This window comes from Ambystoma mexicanum, chromosome 10, assembly GCF_040938575.1.
Source record: "Ambystoma mexicanum isolate Mex_15411 chromosome 10, UKY_AmexF1_1, whole genome shotgun sequence".
NCBI classification, from domain to species: domain Eukaryota; kingdom Metazoa; phylum Chordata; class Amphibia; order Caudata; family Ambystomatidae; genus Ambystoma; species Ambystoma mexicanum.
In genome coordinates, this window is record NC_090932.1 from 990216624 (window position 1) to 990231455 (window position 14832).

A 14832-nucleotide genomic window follows, 5' to 3' on the forward strand; every position below is an offset into this window, starting at 1 on the left:
GTGTATTCCTAGGGGTGCGCGTGGAGTTTTACGCGTGATTTTACAGTGTCGGCGCACCCGGGTGTGCCCCTCCCCCCTCCCCATGACCCGCAGGCAGCCCAACATCCCTGAACATGACCCGCAGGCAGGCCAAATGGCACCATGCACTTAGGAGCCCCGACTCATGTCCCAACCCCAGTGACGGGCACCTGCCAGCAGGCCCTGACTCATGTCCCCACCCCACCCCCAGTGACGGGCACCTGCTAGCAGGCCCCGACTTATGTCCCCACCCCACCCCAAGTGAGGCGACCTGTGCTGCCTCCTGCCCCTGCCCCTGGACTGTACCACTTGCACCAGTTTTACCACCCCCACCAGACCCCATGTGCGGCTCTGTAGCGGCCTCCTCCTCCTCTATAGATACCACCAACCGGGATGGCTCTGCACCGTCTCCCGCTGTTGCAAGCCCCTGTGGGGGCTCATCTGCTCCTTCCGCTGCAGCTGTAGTGGCAGAAGCGGCACCAGTCCCCTCGCTCCCGGATGATGGAATTTCCTGCGAGGGTGACTGGGCCTTGCGTCGCCGGCTGGTAGAGGCATCCCTGCTGCTTTCCTCCACAGTGCCATCTCCGCCCTCTTCTTCACTCGCTGCTATGTAAAGGGAGACATTGAACACAAGCATCAGGGTACTGTACAATAGTCCCCTAGACAGAAAGCAATAGAACATGAGTGGCACTGTCAAACATCTCTTCCATCATGTCTCCCTACAACACATGGGTCAGTGCAGGCACCACACATGCAGGAACCGGCATGGCACATGCAACAAACATTTGCATCCATGACCACCGCACTTTAGAAACATCCAATGGTGGGCTGAAACTCACATGCATCATGGGACATGCTGATCATATGCACACGCATCACCGGAGGGTCATGCATCTGGCACTGTATGCCCACAGACACAGTGGATGCAAGGAGGAGTAGGCTGTATCAGTGAATCAACACATTGTCACAGACATGTGTCATGCATCCATGGCGCAGACACTACTCAGACACACGTACATGTACATCATGCATGTCCATGACAGCAGCACACATATCTCACACCCCAAACATGTCAAAGTATAGACACAGGCATGCCGTCATGTGTGCATTCCAAATGATGCTCTGCATGATGCATTGTAACACATACACCATCCATGTGGGTCACGCCTGACTGGACTCACATGCAGCACCATCATGTCCCTGCACACACACATCCATCCATGACCCATGTCACACATGCAGCCAAGTAGCTAACTACCAGCACACTGCAACATGTACTGTTTTAAACGTGAATGCATGGCCACTTACCGCTCGACCACAGACGGGCTTGCATCCTGAGGATCTGGTGGGAAAGCATTGGGCGAGTGCGCTCCAGGATCCTCATCTGCTGGGTGGTAAGCGGGGCCCTTCTTGAGGGTCCTGGACTTGTAGTCCTCCCAGCGCTTCTGGACGTGTTTCATGTCGCGGGGTGCCACCCCCTCCGCGTTGATGGCACCCACTATGTCCTTCCAGATCCTCTTCTGCCCTTCATTGTCTGTGCACAATGGTGTGAAGAGGGCATCATAATGCCCCAGAAATTGCTCCACCAGGATACCATCTTCCTTTTCACTGAAGCTGGTAGCTCTCTGCCACTATGCTGGGGGGTTGCCACTGGTGCCGAAAGGAGTTGTGTTGGACATGGCAACCCCCGAGGCAGGTGTGGGTGGGCAACTGGGTCCTGGGGCTGGGCTGTGGAGTGATGGAACACCAGTCGGGAGTCTTCTGTTCCAGCAGGGGTGGTCACAGCAACTGGACCCCTGCAGATGGCAGATGTGCAGGCACCAAATGGCAGGGCACGGTGGCAGCAGGCAGGCAGGCAGCAGCAGTTGGCTCGTGGGAGGCTTCTTGGGGCTCTGGGGGGCAGTAATTCGGCTTTCAGGGCAGGAGCGTGGTCTTCCGTGTGTTGTCACATGGCCAGCTTGATAATGAGTGATTTGGCATGTGAAAAAGAGCAAGTTTGCTTGAATTCTGAAGAAAGGCCCTTGGCGTGTAAGCGCGTAGGTGATGTAACCTGCGCGCGGGCGTTTCCCTGGCATGGGTTGAAGGTCCCACGTGGGTTTCCATCGATATGTACATGCTTTTTGTGGAAAGCGGTGTTTTTTTTTTCCAGGTGTTGGGGTTCACACACGATTACTTCACAGCAGCTACAGTGCGTAATTCTTCTTTTGACGTGGGTGTTGGCTACGCGTTCTTCTTCTACATGCAAGGCAGACGGTGAGTCGCACACGCTATTTTTCATAATGCGGGTGTCGCTGTTAGTCGCGTACCCCTTTGTTTATGGACATACTAGCCTGCGTGTTGATCACGTACGTATTTTTTGTGTTCCTGGCTGCCACAGCGTACTGTGTGTATTTTTTTTAGACGCACATGGGATACAGGGGTCACTTATCTAATTTGCTTGCTTTTTTGGGATGCCTGAGCGTTGTGTGACATGTCATTTCTCCTAGAGGGCCACAGAATGGGACATTCATCGTAGCTGTATATACGTGTTTGTTGTTTGCGCACACTTTTGTTATGCGCAGTGATGCTACTGCCTGCCTTCGTGTCGCGGACGTGTTTAGGCCTGTGCGTGTCTTTGGCCGTGCATGGATTTCCCCAATTCGATTCCATGAATATGTGGGGTTCACATGTGTTGGGGCGTTCCGTGTACTTCCCAGCAGTACATCCCCAGTTACGTCCTTATTTTCATGCGTTGTTCCCCATTCCGCGTGTTCTGCCCCGTGTTTCGCCCCCTTTTTGGTGTGTGCGCTAACGTTGTGCGCTTGCGCTGTGCGCATCACGCATGGCGTTCTGGATGTTGCAATGACGTGTGCGCCCATGTTCGCCACGCACGGATTCGGCGCACATACCGGGGAAAACACGTGCAGGCCCTTTCATGAATCACATTTGTGTGCATGCGCTTGCTTTTTCACGCTTGCGCATGCTTGCGCCACGATTATCGGCGCACATTTGTTCCATGAATCGGCCCCTAAATCTCATCCTTAAATATCATTTTATAAAAATGTTTTACATCTGAAAAACAAGTAGGAAATTGCAGGTGATCTAAAATGTTGTTAATCATAAGTGTGGCGGCTCAACAGAAGGAATATTGGAAATATACGATAAAGTCCAGGAAATTCAGTAAAAACACTTTGTTAAAGGGACGTTATGGGTAAATTGCACTAATAAAAACAAGTGGCCCAGATATGCAATGTCATCAGTGATGTCATCAATGACATCACTGATGTCATCTTTGATGTCCTGGGTGTTAGTCTTAGCAGTGCACGGTGGTGGCACGTGTTATGGTGGCTTAGTTTACCATAACTGGTGAATTTCTGAGGTTTTTCGGTTTTACTTGTAACCATAATGTCCCTTTAACAACGTTTTTTCAGTTAATTTCATAGGATTTGTTAGTGCAACTTAACCACAAAGTCTCTTTAACAAAGGTTTTTCAGTTTATTTCCTGGGTTTTTGTTAGTGCACCTTAACCATAACGTCCCTTTAACAAAGTTATTTCTGTGAATTTGATAGGTTTTTACTAGTTCATCTTTAATCTGCTATATGTTCCCTATATTATACACCTCTGCTGCAATATGGCAGATATACAGTCCGCAGACAGCTTGGTGCTCCGCGAACCTCGGGCAGCATTTACAAGGCAAAGAATCATAGGGGAGACCTAAAAAAGATGTACCCATCAACCAACAAACAACTAATGTTTACAACATGCAAATATACCTTTTTGTAGAAACAATCACGTTAACAAATATGAATTAGTTTCTTTATATAACAAACAATATAACACACATTAGAATGGAATGCAACAATCATAAACCATAACTGTACACTTCATATAATCTCCTCACTACAATTCTGCATACAGATTAAGAACACCAGGTGCTTATTGGACAACACATACTCACTAAACAGTAAGTGCATTGTATTTATTTTAGTTTTATTAGCTTCCATTACATAAACATTTGTTATTTATTTATTCATTTATTTTGAAGCTTATATAGCACGCCACGCCCGAAGGCACCTAGGCATTTCTTACAGAGTGTAGAAGTTATAGTTGTTACAAAGCAAGTACCAGACAGACACGATGAAGATAATGGCATTACATTACATTACAAATAGATGGTGTGAACATAATAACATACAATGTTTTTGCTTACTGTTAGGAGTAGGAGGGGGTGGTGCCAAGCTAGGTGAAAAGGGGTGCTAGATTACGTAGGCTTTGGGTGAAGAGAAGCTTTTTTAGTTGTTTCCTGAAGATCCAGAAGGAGTCTTGGGCACTGAGTGGGAGGAGCAGTGAGTTCCAGAGTTTGCTGGCGAACATAGGGAAGCTGCTGCCACCTGCCTTTTGGAGCTTGAATCTGGGAATAGCTAGGCGGTGCTGATAAATAATTTGGGTGGGTCTAGAGCGCTGTGTCAGTGTGAAGCTGTTGGACATGTAGGCAGGGGCCATCTGGTGTAGACATGTGTGTGTGAGGTTGAGTGATTTGAACATGATGCTTTCCTGTACTGGCAGCCAGTGTTGTTTGTGTCTAGTGGCTGAGATGTGTGCAGATTTGGGCATGTTGAGCGCAGCTCTGAGGGCATTATTTTGTAATGTCTGTAACTTCCTGATATTCTGTGTCTTCGTCCCGGCATACAGTGCATTACAGTAATCGAGGCGTGTGAGGACTAAGGCTCATGCTAGAGTAATACAGCTGTCTAGTGAGAGGAACTTTCCGCATGTGCTAATGAGTCTACATGTGTATGCGGTGGCTGAGTGGCCTTTACTTGTTTGTTGAGATTGAGCAAGGAGTCTTGGTGGAAGCCAAGCATTTTTACCTTTTTGGCGACTTTAATGGTGTGTTCATCTATGATGAAAGACTTGAAGAGTTGATTAAGTTTGTCGATTTTGTGTTGTGATCCGATGAGAAGCAGCTCGGTCTTGTCATCATTTAAGCATAGCCTGTGCTGCGCCATCCAATCTTGGATAGATCATTGAATGGCATTGAGGGCAGCTGTGTCGGTGTCGTGATCTCCTAAGATAGGTATGAGGACCTGGTCGTAGAGGTGGACAAAAAGAGGCTTTGTGAATATATTATACAAGGTGGAGGCAACGCAGGATCCTTGTGGCACACCCCAGGTGACTGGGGTGGGGGGAGGCTTTGGCTTTGGAGGAGAAGACATTCATAGTTCTGTCACTGTGGAAGGAATGATTCCAGAGAGTGGCCTTAGGGGAGAAATTTGCTGCTTATTTATGTATGTTTTTATTTATTTTACATTTTTAAAGCACTCACACAGCCCGCAGACATCGAGGCGCTGTTACAGGAATTGTTTTTTTTGTTTTTAGTTGTGTAATTGTTTTTGTCTTATTTGAGTATTTATAACACACTTAAACACCCAGAGGTTTCTAAGCGCGGACCCAGGGATCGAACCTGTGTTGCTTCGCGTCGTCTTACTTCCAAGGCGAGCACGTTGCCGCTGATATATCCTCCCAGGACGTGTATTAACATAGAATGTTGTTTTCCACCAGATTGAATGCAGCGGAGAGGCCTAGGAGAAGAAGCACAGCTAGTTTCCCATTGGCCCTCAGATTGTCCATTTGGATGTTTAAATCCAGTAAAGTGGTTTCTGTCCCCTGTCTTGGACGAAAGCCAGACTGACGAAGCCCCAGGATGTTTTTGGTTTCCAAGTAATTTTGAATTTGCAGATATGTTAGCCGATCCAGAATTTTCAGTAGAAACGGTACCGTTGTTATCGGGCGGTAGGTAGTTGGGGTGTTGGGGTCCAGAGTGAATTGAACTGAATTTAATTGGATTGAATTGATATTTTATTTCTATCGCGCTTTTTTTTTTTTATAAGGGTAGTACCCAAGCTTGTTTTAGGTCAGATGGGACGCAGTTGCTTTTGAATGATTCATTGATAAGATTGGTGATGAATGGAGCGAGTTGGGGTGCACAGTCTTTGATGACTGTGGGAGGGCCAGGGTTGCCTTGGCTTCTTGAAGGTTTTAGGCTATGGATGATCTTCAGAACCTCTGGAATGGAGACCTCAGTGAATTCAAATTGGGGAAGCTCCTTTGGGAGAGTGGTGTTGGCAGAGGGGGTGGGGGTTGTGTAATATGTCTAGGCTGTTCTTTTCGGCTTCGATTTTGGATTGGAGGTGGCTGATTTTGTTTTGGAGGGCATTTTGGATGTTCTCGCACCAGTCTGTGTCTTTGTTGCAGCTTTCTGGAGGAGGGATAGGGGTTTCTAGTTCTCATAGGATTAGGAAAAGTTCCTTGGTGTAAAAACTGGCTTTGCCTATACTGTCATTGTATAATTTCCCTTTGGTGAGAAGTACTTTTTGTTTTTAGTCCCTGGAGGCAGTGTCAAAGAGATTTTTGTTAGTAGATGTGGGCGTTTTCTTTCCAGAGTGATTCTGCTTTTTTCATTTTAGTTATTCTTAGATTTTTAACTCTTGGGGTGAACCAGGCATTGAGGTGGGTCGGTTGTTTGGCTTTGCCTAGCGTGAGTGGAGCTATTTTGTTAATAGCAGACAGGATTGTGTCATTGTAGAGACTGGTCATTAAGGTGGGGTTGGCGGTGTTGTCCGTGGGAGAAGCCAGGATGTGTTGCAGTAGTTGGGAACAGGTTTTTGGCTGTGATGTTCTTTTTGTTTCTCGGGGGAGCCTCTGGGGACATATTGGGAAGGTTAGTAGGGCTGATCATGTAGTTTATGTTGAATGTGATTAGGTGGTGATCAGTCCAGGGGCAGGTAGAGTTAGATATGGTGGTGGCGGTGCAGTTGATATCTGCAAGCCAGTCAAGAGTGCGACCTTTTGAATGCGTGGGATTCTGGATTCTGTGCGCAAAGCAAAGTTTTGATATAGTGTTGGCCAGATATAGATCGTTGGTGTTGAGTGGGTTGTTCAGTCCTAGGTTGAAGTCCCCTAGAATGATGGTTTGGGATTTGGGTTTTGTGTTGGATGAGATAAGTTGAATGACCTCATTCTCAAAGATGTGTGTGGGCCTGAGGGGACGGTAAATTAGGTGGATATTTAGTGTTGCTGTCACTGATAGAGACAATTTCACAGAGAGGAGTTCACAGGAGGTATGGGGCATGGACGGCACTTCCTTCATGTTTAAGGAGGATTTAGCTATGATGGCCACTCCTCCCCCTTTGGCATTAGGTCTGTCCCTTCTGCAGACGGAATAGTTGTTGGGAACAGCGAGGGACAGTACTGGGCCTGAGGCTTCATTGAGCCAGGTTTAGAAAATACCTAGGAAATCTAAATTGAGTCGAGTGATTATGTCTGCAATGTCAAGTGCGTGGGCTGTAAGAGATCTGGCATTGATGAGGGATCCCAATATGGTTTGTTTGGGAGTGTTGAGGTTGGTGGGTGGTGGGTTGGTGGCTCGAGAGTTGATGCACACAGTGCGGTATGTGAGGAGTGAGTTTCTGAGTTGGGTGGGGGGGCATGGGTCCCTGGGTGTCTCTGGAGACGTAGGTTCTGGCTGCACGGTGTGATTGTTTGAGTGCAAGGGTGTGAGGGAGGCTGTGCATAGAAGTGAGACCTGGGGTGGAGGTTGTAGGTTCTAAGATGTGCCTGTCTAGGGATATGGGTGGGTATCAGGGCAGTTGTACCATCGATAGGTAGTAGTTGGTTATGGCCAGGAGGGGTGAAAGGGCCTGGATGGGGTTATGGAGCATGGATGTCAGGGGGGCGTGAAGTAGGATAAGGTCAGGCAGTGGCAGACGTAAATCAGCAAATTGATCAGGGTAGCAGACATGGTGGTTGGTGAGAGCATGTTGAGGTCTACCTCGAAGGGGCGCTAGGGGAGGAGCAGGGCAGTTATCTAGGATACATTTGGGGATCAGGTGAGCATTAATGCATTTGCAGAGTGCCAGGTGCAATTGCACATTAGATTAAATGCATGTTGAAGCATATTCCCAGAGGGGGTGTGTGGGATATATTGACCCACTCAACGGCATTGCCCCACATCAAGAAGCTGCATTTGCGCAAGAAACAGCAACCTGGCTCCACTGACTCCTGTGCGCACCCGGACCTCAAAACTGTGTTTTGGCAGCAACAAAAAAATGGTTGCATCATCCTGCCTAGCACACTCCAGGCAAAATGGAACAAGGGGACACACTGAACAAGTATGCCAGTGTGTTCTGAAACCCATATATGGAATCAAGTGAACAGGCAGCATTGCTTAGCTGCAAAAGCCAAAATCCCCTACAAAATGAAAATGTTCACCCTTTCAAAATGCTGTTTTTACAATAATGCCATCCGCTCATTCTGAAACCACTGCGATTCCAACTGCCCTGTCATGCCCAGGATATTCCCCTGTGCTTTACCAAAACCAGGCATAATTCCTGAGTGACAGACCCAGTCAAACCAACTCTTAGAGAAATTAAGAAGCATCTTTCTTTTCACTCACACAGGAACACACATTTATTTCTTGCCAAAATGTATCCAGGCGCAGCAGTTCAGAGACTTTTTACTCTCTGAGCCAGGTCAAGTGTAAATGTATCTATACGTTAGATAAAACTCCTGCTTCAAGGAAATGACTACAGCTGAAAAGACAGTATGGAAAATCTGAGGCAGCTGTGAAATTGAATTTAAAGAAAGAAATGCTAGCAGTTTTAACACAAGTGAAAAAATGGGCTTTTGCTGACTGAAGAAAAATTGGCCTGTTTAAAAATAAATTGTTGCATAAAAACCTACTTACTTAGCAATGTAAAGGGTTTATGTTAGTGGTGACAATACACAGGTAGCCTATCTTCTTTCACAGATTTGTTTAATTCAAGACCCAAAATAAGAAATTAAAGAGTTTAAAACACATGGGCTCTATTTGCAAGTTCTCAGAAAAACCAGTCATTCCAGTTGCCAGCCATGAAACTTCTCCCAAGGGGAAGGGGACTATCATGAATCTCTCAGCAGATACTGACAACCCCCTGATAATTACGGAGTTGAACAGACTTTTGTCTCTGCTGGGACCCAAACAATGGAAGTCCTGGGACACTAACCTGTCAAGTTTAAGGGGTCTTCAATTAAGATGGGAAACCCCCCTTGACTTGAAGGAAATGACAGTTGCTTGCCTTTGGAGGAAGAAAAAAAACAGGATCTAGTAACAAAGGGACTGCCTTTTGGTTAGAAAGACCATATTTTAAAGAAACTTTAAAGACTTTTTATCTGGAAGCAAGAATTAGTAGAAATGTAAAAAGTGCACAATTTTGAATCTAATTTTATGTGCTTTCTTTTAAAACTTGGTAGTGCTCATTGCTGCATGTGGAACAGAAGTTATAAAATATGACAAGATTCCAAGGGAAGTATTAATGGTGCAAACATAACATTTTTTATGTACATCCCTGGGGACAATTCACATCTGTGTATAAAATTAGGGAATTTTAGGCCAAATCTTTCATGTTTAAAATTACCAAAATGTATCAGAAAGACAAAACAAGTTCGCACAGACCTGTGATTGGACTGATCTGTGCTCCACATAATATGTAACCTGTGTGTATAATTTGCCAAGAGATTGCCATTGAAGAAATGTATGTTTTTGGAATAATATGATTTTCAGTAAAGTTAATGTGGGAGTTTTTAGACATTGTAAACCTCACCTCATAAACCTGACATCATTCCCATAGAAATCCAACCAACTGAGGGCCAGGCAGATACTAGCACCCTTGTACAATCCCTTTGCTAGGGGTGTGTGTAGTTAAGCTTGCCCCAGTCATGTACTGTGATGATGTAATTTTACACTATAAATAAGGGTCCCTGACAAGACCCTGGACAGACACTCTTCCTGGTTTTCCTGCACCAGCGTTCCTGTACCTGTCATCTTTCCAGACTCCAGATCCCAACTACAAGGCCAAGCATTGCTGATCCTACTCCAGGGCCCATTGCAAAACCCAAGCATTGCTGATCCTGCTCCAGCAAGGCCTACCCTACAATATTAAAACCAACTGATCCCCCATTAACCAGGAGAAACTGTGGTATTATTGGCATCCTGATCCAGATTGGCTTGCTGCCACTCACTGCATGCTGCTGCCTACCTGCTGCCCATATGCCCTATTTTATCCAGTGACCAGAAGTGCTCCCCGGTAACCAGTCCATGCCCAGCTGATCCTGTCTCGCTGATTTTGTCCGGCTTTCTTATGTTATACCAGACCTGTGTGGTGACCAGGGCACTGACTGTCCAAAATCCAAAAATTAAAAAGTGGACTGTGAGAATCAATAGGAACCATAGAAAACCATAGTATACCTTGCCTTGCTTTTTTTTATCCCAATCTCTAAGCTATCCTATTCTGACTCTGATATCTTGATATAATTGGCAGCATTATATGTGAAACTTTGCCTTTGATTCCTCGTGTTAGTGCTAATTTTATCTTAATTTATGTTTTGCTAGAACATATTTGAATTAAATAAATACATTTTCCATAAAGGAAATGGGGTACACCACGTGAATGGTTACAATGGCCGCGTAACTGTGGAGATTCAAATGTGACATTCTCTTTTCCTTAGTCATTAAATCCAGTTTAAGTCAAGTTTGCAATCCATTTTAAAGCCGCTTTTCTGTTTTTCTTTGCTCTATTTTCCTAAAAATGAAACTCACTATATCTAGCATAACTCACTCAATTTACCCAGCTAGAGAGATAATTTCACATCCATATTGTACCTATGATCTTTAGCTACACCCCAACACAAAAATATATCAACCGTTTTTATTCAAAACTGTTTTGGTACTTTCCGGCGGGAATTGCAAAGTTTGCTAATTTTCCATCGTGTCATTTGCTGCAAACATGTTTTAACACCTGCCACTCATTTTCAAACTGTATGCTCTTGGTTATACATTGCTTGTGATTGTTTGTACTTCTACATGGTTGCTGTGGTGAAGAACTGTATTTACTTGAAGATTTTTACACACATTCAATCATTTATTCATCCATTTCCGAGTGTCATTTTTAGCATTGCCAGGGTTTAAGTCAATTTTTCTCTCTTGTTTGGGGAGGGGAAATTGGATCTCAATTCTGTTTTCCTTCTGACATTCCTGATTACCTGCTGTTTCTGTTTTCCACTTAGCATTGATTATTTGTGGGTTGAGGGAACATTGCTGGGGGAAATTCTAACTTAAATACTATTTTACCTAAAATCAAAAAGCAATCCTATTCCTTGTTGTTTTGTAGATGTGTCAATAGAAGGTTAACTAAGTGTATTGCTTACATTTTTATTGTCCTTATCACCCATTGGTGATTGCTGCCCCGTATTAAAAATTGTATGATTTCTTTTGAATTTTAAAATAAATAAATACATATTACATTTTATCAACCAGCCTGGGTCATGGTCCATTGTGACCCGGGGTATTTGAAAAGGGTGTGTGATATGAATGGTGTATCATCTCAATATTGAATCTAACATAAATATAAGCATTTCAATTGTCCGCTTCATACTAGGCCTAGACTAAGGTCTGCGTCGCCTGATTGAAATCCTTAACAGGTGAATCAGCAGTAATGCAGTGCAGCAATTAACTAGAAAACACTTTTGGTATAGGAGAGCTTTGATATATTGCAATCTAAATGTGGTGATCTTGTGCAATTTGCATATCTTGACTAGCATCGGCAGGGTGCTGCAGTAAGCATTTGACTAGCATAGGCCGGGTGCTGCAGTAAACATTTACTAACTTCCAGGACATTAAAGATGACACCACACATGTAATTGATGACATCACTGATGGCATCACATATGAACTTAATGTTGATGAAAACTCACTATAAAGGATCATGTCTATAATGTCTATAATGTTAGTAACAAGATTTCAGGGGTGATCGGGAGACTTATCATTAACAATTTACAGGCCGATTCATGGAAGTAATGTGCACTGAAAAAACGGCGCACGCGTGCGAAAATGTGCGAATCGCAGTGAAATAGCGAAAATCACAGTACAAGTGCGATTATCGCACAGAAAACATCGCACATCTATTCATGGAAGTCCGTGCATGCGCAAAATGTGGGATATGCGCTGAAAAAGTGCGCGGGGCATGCTGGCGTACGCTGGCGCACGCTGGCGCACGCTGGCGCACAGGTCATCGAACGATGTGCGATAAGGCCACAGTGAATTTGCACATAGCGCGGCGCACATAACAAAAGTAGGCGTAACACGGGGCGTTACACGCAGAATGGGGAACAACTCGTGAAAATGTGGGCGTCACGGGGGAAGTACAGGAGGCAAGTGCGCAGAACGCCCACACGCTCGCCTACAACACGTATTCATGGAATCGAATAGGGAAAAACAGCGCACGGCCAAAGACGCGCACAGGCTCATACATGTCCGCCACATGAAAGCAGGCGGTAGCGTCCCTGCGCAGGAAAAAAATGTGCGCCAAAGTTCTACACGCGCGAGAAGTTCCACATGCGATCGGGCCTGGGGGAGCGTGTGCGTGTATCTCAGAGGTGCGCGAGAAGTCCCACACGCGATCGGGCCTGGGGGAGCGTGTGCGTGTATCTTAGAGGTGCGCGAGAAGTCCAACACGCGATCGGGCCTGGGGGAGCGTGTGCGTGTATCTCAGAGGTGCGCGAGAAGTTCCACATGCGATTGGCCTGGGCGCATGTATTTCAGGGGTGCGCGAGAAGTTCCACACGCGACCAGGCCTGGGGGAGCCTGTGCGTGTATTTCAGAGGTGCGTGAGAAGTTTCACAGTGATTGGCCAGGACGCGTGTATTCCAGGGGTGCGCGAGAAGTTCCACACGCGATTGGCCTGGGCGCGTGTATTTCAGGGGTGCGCGAGAAGTTCCACACGCGATTGGCCTGGGCGCGTGTATTTCAGAGGTGCGCGAGAAGTTCCGGATCGGGCCTGGGGGAGCGTGTGCGTGTATTTCAGAGGTGCGCAAGAAGTTTCACACGCGATTGGCCTGGGCGCGTGTATTTCAGGGATGCGCGAGAAGTTCCACACGCGATTGGCCTGGCCGCGTGTATTTCAGAGGTGCGCGAGAAGTTCCACACGCGATCGGCCCTGGGGGAGCGTGTGCGTGTATTTCAGAGGTGCGCAAGAAGTTTCACACGCGATTGGCCTGGGCGCTTGTATTTCAGGTGTGCGCGAGAAGTTCCACACACGATTGGCCTGGGCGCATGTATTTCAGGGGTGCACGAGAAGTTCCACACGCGTTTGGGCGTGGGGGAGCGTGTGCGTGTATTTCAGAGGTGCGCGAGAACTTTCACACGCGATTGGCCTGGGCGCGTGGATTTCAGGGGTGCGCGAGAAGTTCCACACGCGATTGGCCTGGGTGTGTGTATTTCAGGGGTGCACGAGAAGTTCCACACGCGATTGGGCATGGGGGAGCGTGTGCGTGTATTTCAGAGGTGCGCGAGAACTTTCACACGCGATTGGCCTGGGCGCGTGTATTTCAGGGGTGCGCGAGAAGTTCCACACGCGATTGGCCTGGGCGCGTGTATTTCAGGGGTGCACGAGAAGTTCCACATGCGATTGGGCGTGGGGGAGCATGTGCGTGTATTTCAGAGGTGCGCGAGAAGTTCAATACGCGAATGGCCTGGGTGCGTGTATTACAGGGAGTACTTCTATGGTGCATGCTGCACCCATTGCCTAATTGTATGTATGGTTAGGTTCCTGTATTAACCACAACAATCCAAAATAATGTTTTATTTAGATGGGTACATTCTTGAATACATTAACAGGCCGATTCATGTAATTCCTCACAAAAGTGTCGCACGGGGCTGGCGCACAGCGTGCCCCTGCGAATGTCTGCGCCAGCCGCGTGCGATAAAATCAATTTCCGCGCACAGCGTATTCATGGATTCTCGCCTCCAAAAGCAGACGTGGCGCAAGAACGCCCTTGCGTAAGGAAAAGCCATCAAGATCGCAACACCATCCTAAAGGGCTGCGCCAACCCTGTACCAGTTTACCGGACTGGCAAACAGCAAATACAAAGCGGGGAACGCGTATTACGGGTTTCGGGAACACGCGTGCCCGAGAAGTTTCACACGCGATCTGCCCTGGGGGAGCGTGTGCGTGTATTTCAGGGGTGCGCGAGAAGTTCAATAAGCGAATGGCCTGGGTGCGTGTATTACAGGGGTGCGCGAGAAGTTCCACACGCGAATGGCCTGGGCGCGTGTATTTCAGGGGTGCGCGAGAAGTTCCACACGCGATTTGCCTGGGCGCGTGTATTTCAGGGGTGCACGAGAAGTTCCACACGCGATTGGCCTGGGCGCGTGTATTTCAGAGGTGCGCGAGAAGTTCCACATGCGATCGGGCCTGGGGGAGCGTGTACGTGTATTTCAGAGGTGCGCGAGAAGTTTCACACGCGATTGGCCTGGGCGCGTGTATTTCAGGGGTGCGCAAGAAGTTCCACACGCGATTGGCCTGTGTACACGATTCCATTGGACCAAAGGCCCTGACAGCGCAGGCGCGTCTGTGACGTGACACGCGCGGGCGTGTCCCTGTACCCGGGGGAATGTTACAAGACCAAAAACTGCACGTCCGAGTGTCAGCCCGCGTAATTGGAGGATAGTGCCTCAGTGCGTATACGCGGAAGTGACGTTGGACGTGTGGTGCGGTTTAAAAGGTACGTGTAGTACGTCATTTCCTTGTACGTGCTTCTCGTGGAGAGCGAGTGGGTGAAATCTGTACTTCTTGTCGGTTCACACGCGATTTACTTCACAGTGTTTCTAGTTCGTACTCCCTGTTACCTCTGTCAGTATTTTTCTGATTTTCTCTTTGACCTGTTTCCTCAAACAGCGTTGACTTCTCCTTTTGTCCTGTCCCCTCAGACAGTGTACAAATCTTCTTTTGGCGGGGGTG